Below are 9,662 nucleotides of genomic sequence, written 5' to 3'. Positions count from 1 at the left end.
TCTTTTCCTATTTTGATGCCTTTAATTTCTTTCGTCTGTCTAATTGCTCTGGCCAGTGTTTCGAGAACTATGTTGAACAGAAGTGGAGAGAGAGGGCATCCCTGTCTTGTTCCAGATTTTAGAGGGAATGCCTTCAGTTTTTCTCCATTCAGAATGATGCTAGCCTGAGGCTTAGCATAGATTGCTTTTACAATATTGAGGTATGTTCCTGTTATCCCTAGTTTTTCTAGAGTTTTGAACATAAAGGGATGCTGTACTTTGTCGAATGCTTTTTCCGCATCTATCGAGATGATCATATGGTTCTTATTTTTAAGTCTATTGATGTGGTGAATAACATTTATTGATTTCCGTATATTGAACCAGCCTTGCATCCCAGGGATGAATCCTACTTGATCATGGTGTACAATTTTTTTGATATGTTTTTGTATCCGATTCGCCAGAATTTTATTGAGGATTTTTGCATCTAGGTTCATTAGAGATATTGGTCTGTAGTTTTCTTTCTTTGAAGTGTCTTTGTCTGGTTTAGGTATCAGGGTGATGTTGGCCTCGTAGAATGAATTTGGAAGTTCTCCCTCTTTTTCTATTTCCTGAAGTAGCTTGAAAAGTATTGGTATTAGTTCCTCTTTAAAGGTTTTGTAAAACTCTGCTGTATACCCATCCGGTCCTGGGCTTTTCTTAGTTGGTAGTCTTTTGATGGTTTCTTCTATTTCCTCAATTGATATTGGTCTGTTTAGGTTGTCTATATCCTCCTGACTCAATCTGGGCAGATCATATGACTTAAGAAATTTATCTATGCCTTCACTATCTTCTAATTTATTGGAGTATAAGGATTCAAAATAGTTTTTGATTATCTTCTGTATTTCTGAAGTGTCTGTTGTGATATTGCCTTTTTCATCCCGTATGCTAGTAATTTGAGTTCTCTCTCTTCTTCTCTTCGCTAGCATCGCTAAGGGTCTGTCGATTTTGTTTATTTTTTCAAAGAACCAACTTTTAGTTTTGTCAATTTTTTCAATTGTTTCTTTTGTTTCGATTTCATTAATTTCAGCTCTGATTTTAATTATTTCTTGCCTTCTACTTCTTTTGCTGTTGTTTTGCTCTTCTTTTTCAAGGATTTTGAGATGAAGTATGAGATCATTTATTTGTTGGTTTTTTCTTTTTTTAAGGAATGAACTCCAAGCAATGAATTTTCCTCTTAGAACTGCTTTCAATGTGTCCCATAGATTCCGATATGTTGTGTCTGTGTTTTCATTTATCTCTAAGAATTTTTTAATTTCCTCCTTGATGTCTTCTATAACCCATTGATCATTCAGTAACCTATTGTTCATTCTCCAAGTGATGTATGCTTTTTCCTTCCTTCTTTTATCGTTGATTTTCAGTTTCATTCCATTATGATCAGATAAGATGCATGGTATTATCTCTACTCCTTTATATTGTCTAAGAGTTGCCCTGTGACATAATATATGATCTATTTTTGAGAAGGATCCATGTGCTGCTGAGAAAAAAGTGTAACTGCTTGATGTTGGGTGGTATACTCTATATATGTCAATTAGGTCTAGGTTATTAATAGTGTTATTGAGTTCTATAGTTTCCTTATTCAACTTTTGTTTGGAAGATCTGTCCAGTGGCGAGAGAGGTGTGTTGAAGTCTCCCATGATTATGGTATGGTGGTCTATTAGACTCTTGAACTTGAGAAGAGTTTGTTTGACGAACATAGCTGCACCATTGTTTGGGGCATAAATATTTATGATTGTTATGTCTTGTTGGTGTATGGTTCCCTTAAGCAGTATGTAGTGTCCCTCTTTATCCCTTTTGATTAACTTTGGCTTGAAATCTATTTTATTTGATATGAGTATGGACACTCCTGCTTGTTTCCGAAGTCCATATGAGTGATATGATTTTTCCCAACCTTTCACCTTCAGCCTATGTATGTCTTTTCCTATCAAATGCGTCTCCTGTAGGCAGCATATTGTTGGGTCTTGTTTTGTGATCCATTCTACTAGCCTGTGTCTCTTAATTGGTGAGTTTAAGCCATTAACATTTAGGGTTATTATTGAGATATGGGTTGTTCTTCCAGCCATATTTGTTTATTTCTGTTACTAAACATGGTTTGTTTTCCTCTTTGATTATTTCCCCCCCCTTTACTGTCCTACCTCCCACTGTTGGTTTTCATTGTTATTTTCCATTTCCTCTTCCTGTAATGCTTTGGCGAGGATGTTTTGAAGAGATGGTTTTCTAGCTGCGAATTCTTTAAACTTTTGTTTATCGTGGAAGGTTTTAATTTCATCTTCCATCCTGAAGCTTAATTTCGCTGGATACACAATTCTTGGTTGGAACCCATTTTCTTTCAGTGTTTGAAATATGTTATTCCAGGATCTTCTAGCTTTCAGAGTCTGTGTTGAAAGATCAGCTGTTATCCTGATTGGCTTACCCCTAAATGTAATCTGCTTCCTTTCTCTTGTAGCTTTTAAAATTCTCTCCTTATTCTGTATGTTGGGCATCTTCATTATAATGTGTCTAGGTGTGGATCTCTTATGATTTTGCACATTCGGCGTCCTGTAGGCTTCTAGGATTTGGGATTCTGTCTCATTCTTCAAGTCTGGGAAGTTTTCTCGTATTATTTCATTGAATAGACTGCTCATTCCTTTGGTTTGGAGCTCTGTACCTTCCTGTATCCCAATGACTCTTAAGTTTGGTCTCTTAATGTTATCCCATATTTCTTGGATGTTCTGCTCATGGTTTCTTAACAGTCTTGCTGAGCTGTCTATGTTCTTTTCCAGTTGAAATACTTTGTCTTCATTGTCTGATGTTCTATCTTCTAAGTGTTCTACTCTGCTGGTAGTATTCTCCATTGAGTTTTTAAGTTGGTTTATTGCTTCCTGCATTTCTAGGATTTCTGTTTGTTTGTTTTTTATAACCTCTATCTCCCTGTATAGTTGATCCTTTGCTTCCTGGATTTGTTTGCGTAATTCATTGTCGAAGTGATCTTTCATTGTCTGATTTTGCTGTTTAATGTCTTCCTTGATACTCCAGATCATCTGAAGCATGTATATCCTGAATTCTTTATCTGACATTCCATCTGCTGCAGCTGTTACCTCTTCTAAAGTTGCGTTGACCTGCATTGCTTGTGGTCCTTTCTTTCCTTGTCTTTTCATACTGCTTGCGTATCTTTCCTGCAGGCGCGGGCGGCGGCTCTGCTCTCTCCTTATTCCAATTGGGGTGTCGTGGCTACCACGCCGGCAGGTCACTGGGCCTGTTCTGGGCGCTGGCGGCGGCTCTGTTCTGCCCCTACTCCAATTGGGGTGACGAGTGTACCACGCCGGCAGGCCACCGGGCCTGATCCGCCGGTCGGTTGCAGGTTTGCCTACCCTGCAGGCGCGGGCGGCGGCTCTACTCTGCCCCTACTCCAAATGGGGTGACGTGTCTGTCGTACCGGCAGGCCACTGGGCCTGTCCCGCTGGTCGGTCGCAGATCTGCCCACCTTTCGGGCACGGGTGGAGGCTCTGCTCTGCCCCTACTCCAATTGGGGTGTCGTGACTACCCCGCCTGCAGGACGCTGGGCCTGTTCCTGGCACGGGCGGCGACTCTGCTCTGCCCCTACTCCAATTAGGGTGGTGTGTGTACCACGCCGGCAGGCTCCTGGGCCTGATCCGCCGGTCTGTTGCAGGTCTGCCTACCTTGGAGGCGCGGGCGGCGGATCTGCCCTGCCCCTCCTACCACGCCTGCGGACCCCTGGGCCTGATCTGCAGGTTGGTCACAGGTCTGCTCACCCTGCGGGCACGGGTGGCGGTTCCGCTCCGCCCCCACTCCAATTGGGGTCACGTGACCACCACACCGGCAGGGCCTGATCCGGGCGTGGGAGAAGGATCTGCTCTGCCCCTACTCCAGTTGGGGTGACGTGTGTACCACACTGGCAGGCCACTGGGCCTGACCCGCCAGGCTGTCACAGGTCTGTTTACCTTGCAAGCGCGAACGGCGGCTCTGCCCTGCCCCTCCTACCACGCCCATGTACCACTGGGTCGCGGGTCTGCCCACCTTGCGGGTGCGGGTGGCGGCTCCGCTCCGCCCCCTCTCCAATTGGGGTCACGCGGTCACCACGCTGGCGAGCCGCTGGGCCTGCTCCGGGCGCTGGTGGCGGCCCGGCTCCTCCCCTCTGGCTCGACGACAAATTGAGGAGACTCGGGTGTCTGTGCCTCACCCCCCCTACCAGGAGACCAACTGTTTCTGTCGCCGCTGGTATTGATGAAGTTCTCTCCTCCGCCGCTTTCTGATGACATCAGATCTCTGCCATGTTGGTATCCTATGCGAATGGCAGCATTTCGTTCCCCTTGCCGGGCAACCAAAGCAACGGGTGAGTCCTGACCGGCCCTCAGCAGGACCCGGACCGAGAAGCAGTTTCCTTGGGCTCCTAGCCCCGGGCCAGGGCAGTTCCGGGAGCCAGAACTTGGCCGCTCTGTGCTCGGTGTAAGCTCCTATAAGAGTAGGCTCCAAGATGCAGTCCCCGCGGGCTCAGTTCCGGGAGCCGGAATTCGGCCGCTTAGTGCTTGGTGTATGCTCTGATAGGAGCAGGTTCCAAGAAGCAGCCTCCGCAGGCTCCCCAGCCCTGGGCCAGGGCGGTTCCGGGAGCCGGAACTTGGCCGCCCCGCGCTCGGTGTTCGCTCCGATAATTCAGGTTCTAAGAAGCCCCCAGGCACTGAACCCTAGCAATCTGTCTGCAAGCCGCAGGCGAATGGCAGCCTGAAATTACCTGTTCTATGGCTGAATGAGCTGCGGTCAGTCGAAAACAGGGATGGTGACGTCAGCTTTCCAACATGGTGGCTGCTGGCCTCCTCTGTGGTCTGACCGGTGTGGAGAACCGAGATGGACCGCTTCCTTCCCCCGTCTCAAACCCAGAATTCAGCCCTGAGTACGGTGCTTGCACGGCTGGCAAAAACTGCAGCGCTGTATCCCTGCATCGCTATCTCCTCGTTTCCCAGCGCGCGCTGCAGACTCTAGCCGTGGGGCGATTTGCTGAATAAACAGTGTTACCCTCCGTGCGACAAATCTCTCATGTTTGAGTCCCCGTAGCCGATCCTAGTGCGATGGAAATCCTTCCTCCAGGTTCCGGAGCACCCCACTATTGCTGGAAATTCCTAACAAGATATCCTTTAGCCGTCCTGACTTGTCATACTCCCACACAGTGACGCAGCACACGGGGGCAATGCACTCCCCTCGCCGCCATCTTCCTCTCCGGCCTCTCTATTTTGTAATATATATATTTTTAGTTGTAGGTGAACACAATGCCTTTATTTTATTTTTATGTGGTGCTGAGGGTTGAACCCAGTGCCTCAGGCGTGCTAGGCGAGCACTCTGCCACTGAGCCACAACCCTAGCCTGAGATTTTTCTGTTTTTAGAGTATAAATTTTCAAAATAGTTTCTGATTATCATCTATATTTCAGTAGTGTCTGTCATGTTATTTCCTTTTTCATAATGAATTTTAGTAATTTGAGTTTTCTTTCTCATTCTCATCATGAGCTTGCATAAATGCTTATCAATTTTATTTATTTGCTTCAAAGAACTTTTTTCAATTTTTTGAATTATTTCTTTTGTTTCAATTTCATTAATTTCATCTCTAATTTTAATTATTTTATTTTATTTTTTTACCACTTTCGGTGTTGATTTGTTCTCTTTTTTGGGGTGTATTGGGTATTGAAATCAGGAGCATTGAACCACTGAGCACATCCCCAGCCCTATTTTGTATTTTATTTAGAGACAAAGTCTCACTGAGTTGCTTAGTGCCTCATTTTTGCTGAGGCTGGTTTTGAAATCATGATCCTCCTGTCTCAGCCTCCCAAGCCACTGGGTTGACAGGTGTGTGCCACTGTGACTGACTTTGTTCTTCCTTTTCTAGGGTTTTGAGATATAATATTACTTTTTTTGGATATTTTCTATTCTTTTAGTAAATGAGCTCAATGACATGAACTTTCCACTTACAACTACTTTCATAGTGTTCATAAGTTGTATCAATATTCTCATTTACTTCTACTTACACTTTTTATTTCATTCCTGATTTCTTCTGCTATCCATCGGTCATTCAGTAACATTTATTTAGTCTCCAGGTGTTAGAGTAGTTTCTGTTTTTTATTTTATCATTGATTTCTAATTTGATTCTATTATGATCTGATATAATACAAAGTATTCTCTGTTTATTTGTATTTGCTAGGAGTTGCTTTGTGGCCTAAGATATGGTCTATTTTAGAGAAGGATCCATGTGTTGCTGAGAATAATGTGTATTCAATCATTGATGGATAAAATACTCTATATATGTCTGTTAAGCCTAAATTATTGACTGTATTATTTAGTTCTATAATTTTTTAGTTTTTGTTTGGAGGATCTAACAAGTGGTGACAGACTTGTGCTAATATCAAGCAGTATTATTGCATTGTGGTTTATTTAAAATTGAGAAGGGTTTATTTGATGTACATAGATGCTCCAGTTTTGGGGGGCCATAAATATTTACAATTGTTATGTATTATTGATGTATATTTTTTTAAACAGTATGTAATGTCCTTCTTTGTCCCTTAGGTTGACTTTGGCTGAATGTTCACATTATCTGATAGGAGTATAGAAACCCCAGCTGGTTTACACAAGCCATGTGAGTAATATTTTTTTCCCATTCTTTCACCTTCAGTCTGTAGATGTCTTTGCATAGGAGGTGAGTCTCTTGGAGAGAGCATATTGTTAAGTCTTGTTTTTCAGTCCAAACTACCAATCTAGGTCTTTTGATTGATGAGTTTAAGCCATGTATATTTAAGGTTCTTAGTGAGATATGATTTGTATACCCAAGCATTGTGGCTTACTTCTGGTTTTTAATTTGTATTAGTTTCTCCTTTGATTGACTATTCCTTTAGTGTAGTTCACCATTTGCTGGTTTTTACTTTATTCTTTTCATCTCATCTTCATGTATTATTTTGCCGAGAATGTTCTCTTGTTCAGGCTTTCTAGTTGTGAATTCTTTTAACTTTTGTTTATAATGAAAGGTTTTTAATTCATAATCAAATCTGAAGTTTGATTTTGCTGTGTATACTATTCTTTGGTGGCATCCATTTCCTTTTAGTATTTAGAATATATGATTACAAGCACTTGTAGCTTTCAGGGTCTGGGTTGAAAAGTCACCTGAGATCTGAATTGTTTTCCTCCTAAACATTATCTGACATTTTTCTCTGGCAGCCTTTAAAATTCTATCCTTTTTTTGATATGCAAGGCATTTTCATAAGAATGTGACTTTCTGTAGGTCTTTTATAATTTTGTACATTCAGGGGCCTGTAAGCCTCCTGTATTTGATATTCCTTGGAAATTTTCTCATATCATTTCATTAAAAAGGTTGTGCATTCCTTTGGTTTGTATCCCCATGACTTCATCTATCCCAATACATTTTAAATTTGGCCATTTCATGTTATCTTATATTTCTTGGAAGTACTGTTTATGTTCTTTTAATATCTGCTTTTCATGGTTACCTTTATTTCCAAGACTGTATATTTTTTCTTCATTGCCTGAAATTCTTTCTTCCAAGTGGTCTAGTCTGTTGATGCTTTCCATTGAATTTTTAATTTGTTTTATTGATTTCTTCATTTCTAAGATTTCTGCTTGATTTATTTTCAGAATTTCTATCTCTTTACTGAAGTTAACTTTTACCTCTTAAATTTTATTTCTGATTTCACTCCTTGCATTGTTCCTTACCCTGCAGATTAGTTTAACTATGTATATTCTAAACTCCTTCTCTGACATTTTTTCCACTGTGGTGTCAATGGATTCTATTATTGGTGCATCTTGATTTGCTTTGTGTGTTTCTTTCCTTCTGTTTTTATTATGTTTGTGTGTCAACCCATATAGCAGTGTGGATCTGAGGCAGTAAAGTTTCTACCATGTATACCTATAGTTTTCCTAAAGGTTTCCAGTATGTCATCTTTAAGGTGGAGACAAATAATAACAGTAAATAATGCAAAAAATATGCAGCCTTAAACCAAATAGCTCCTACTATGATGTCTACAGTGTTTTCCTAATTAACAGAAATGATGTGTTCAGTCATTGCCAACAATAAAAACAGTAAACTTGCAAAAAGGCTTACAATTTCAAATGGTAGACAAAGAGGGAAAAGAAGTGGTATAGGATGTAATTTTTATGAGAAAGGAGGAGAGAAGGTAGAAGTAAAAAGTTATAGGAAGAGAGAAAGAATAATATAGGTTGTCTGTTAGGAGAAGAAAGAGAATCAAGGAAAACAAATAAGTGATTTTATACATACATATATGTATATATATGTATAATTTATATATATATATATATTTATAAATTGTACATATATATGTATAATTTCAAAAAATAAAATTTAAAAAAAATTAAAAATAGAAAAATGTATAAAGAATACAAAACAAATTGAAATATACAATTCAGATATCCCAGTCCTCAATCAACTGATGCATAAAAAATGACTTGTTTCAAAAATGGTAGAAATGTGAAAGAAAAAAAAGATCTCCATAAAAAAATTGTTTCTATTGGAATTCAACTGTTTTCAGCTTCCCTTCTTATCAATTAGGTGTGGTTGCCTGGAGTTTGATGCTTGCTCTACCCTCAGGATAGATGGAGTTGCTAGGGTGAGAGGGTTAATCCTAGATTAACTCCTGGAAATGTACTATAGTCTTAGGTATGCTCCAGTCTCTTCAGTGAATGCCACTGGTCTGGAAATTTTAAGTCAAAGAACCTCCATGATGCAGCAATTGCTTGTCCATGTTGGAAACTGAATTCCAGGAATATCCTTATGTTCCACTTGCATGATGTAAGAGCCTATTCTTAGCCCTCTGCCTTATCTGCAGACCCCAAAATTTCTTAACTCTTATTCAGACTCAATCCTGCCTGCCCCCTCTTTTCAAATTCCTGGTCAGGTACTTCTTTCCCATCTAGCCTTGAGGTCAAATGGGACATGCATGCTGGTCCTGAAACTGTGCTGGTCAGGGCAGTTCTAGTGGTTAAGCAATTTGTAGGGTGAGCTGAGGCCCAGCCACCTCACTGACACTACTGTTCTGTGATGGGTGGATCAAAGTTGGGCACTGAGACCTGTGAGTGGGCCACGAAGCTGTGAATGTGATGACCTGGTTAGGAGCCAGGGACTGGTTGGGGGACTGGGGAGCAGGAGGACCTACTGGGTGCCAGACTAATGCTGGACCTGGTGAGACCTGGGCATTAGTTGATGCTGAACTGGGGAGGGAGTTGGGGACCAGGCTGGTGCTGGGACCCGTCAAGTACTGGCCTGAGTGAGTCCCAGGAACTTGGTGGGTGCTGAACTGACTGGCTGAGTGAGCTAAAAGCAAAATGCCCTCATACCCTCTTCCAACCTTCTGACTGAAACTGCTGTAGCCAACTCCATCAGTCTCCATGAGCTTCAGAACTCATGGAACTGTGGAAAACCCAGCTATCTCCAGCCTCTCTAACCTGTATTTCCCTGGGTTAAATGGTCCCAGTTTCTCACTTTCCACAGGATTGTTAGACTCAGACAGGCCTATGCTGATCTTGCTGCAAACTCATGGACCTAAGTTTCCAGTTTCTGTTGCCTTTACGACGCTGCAGATCCCAAGATGGCTCCTTGGTCAGCTTTTGGCAGATAATTGGTAAACTCCAGTGGAGAGATTTG

Source organism: Marmota marmota, unplaced genomic scaffold (genome assembly GCF_001458135.2).
Source record: "Marmota marmota marmota unplaced genomic scaffold, marMar, whole genome shotgun sequence".
In the NCBI taxonomy this organism is placed as follows: domain Eukaryota; kingdom Metazoa; phylum Chordata; class Mammalia; order Rodentia; family Sciuridae; genus Marmota; species Marmota marmota.
This window is presented reverse-complemented; position numbering follows the sequence as displayed.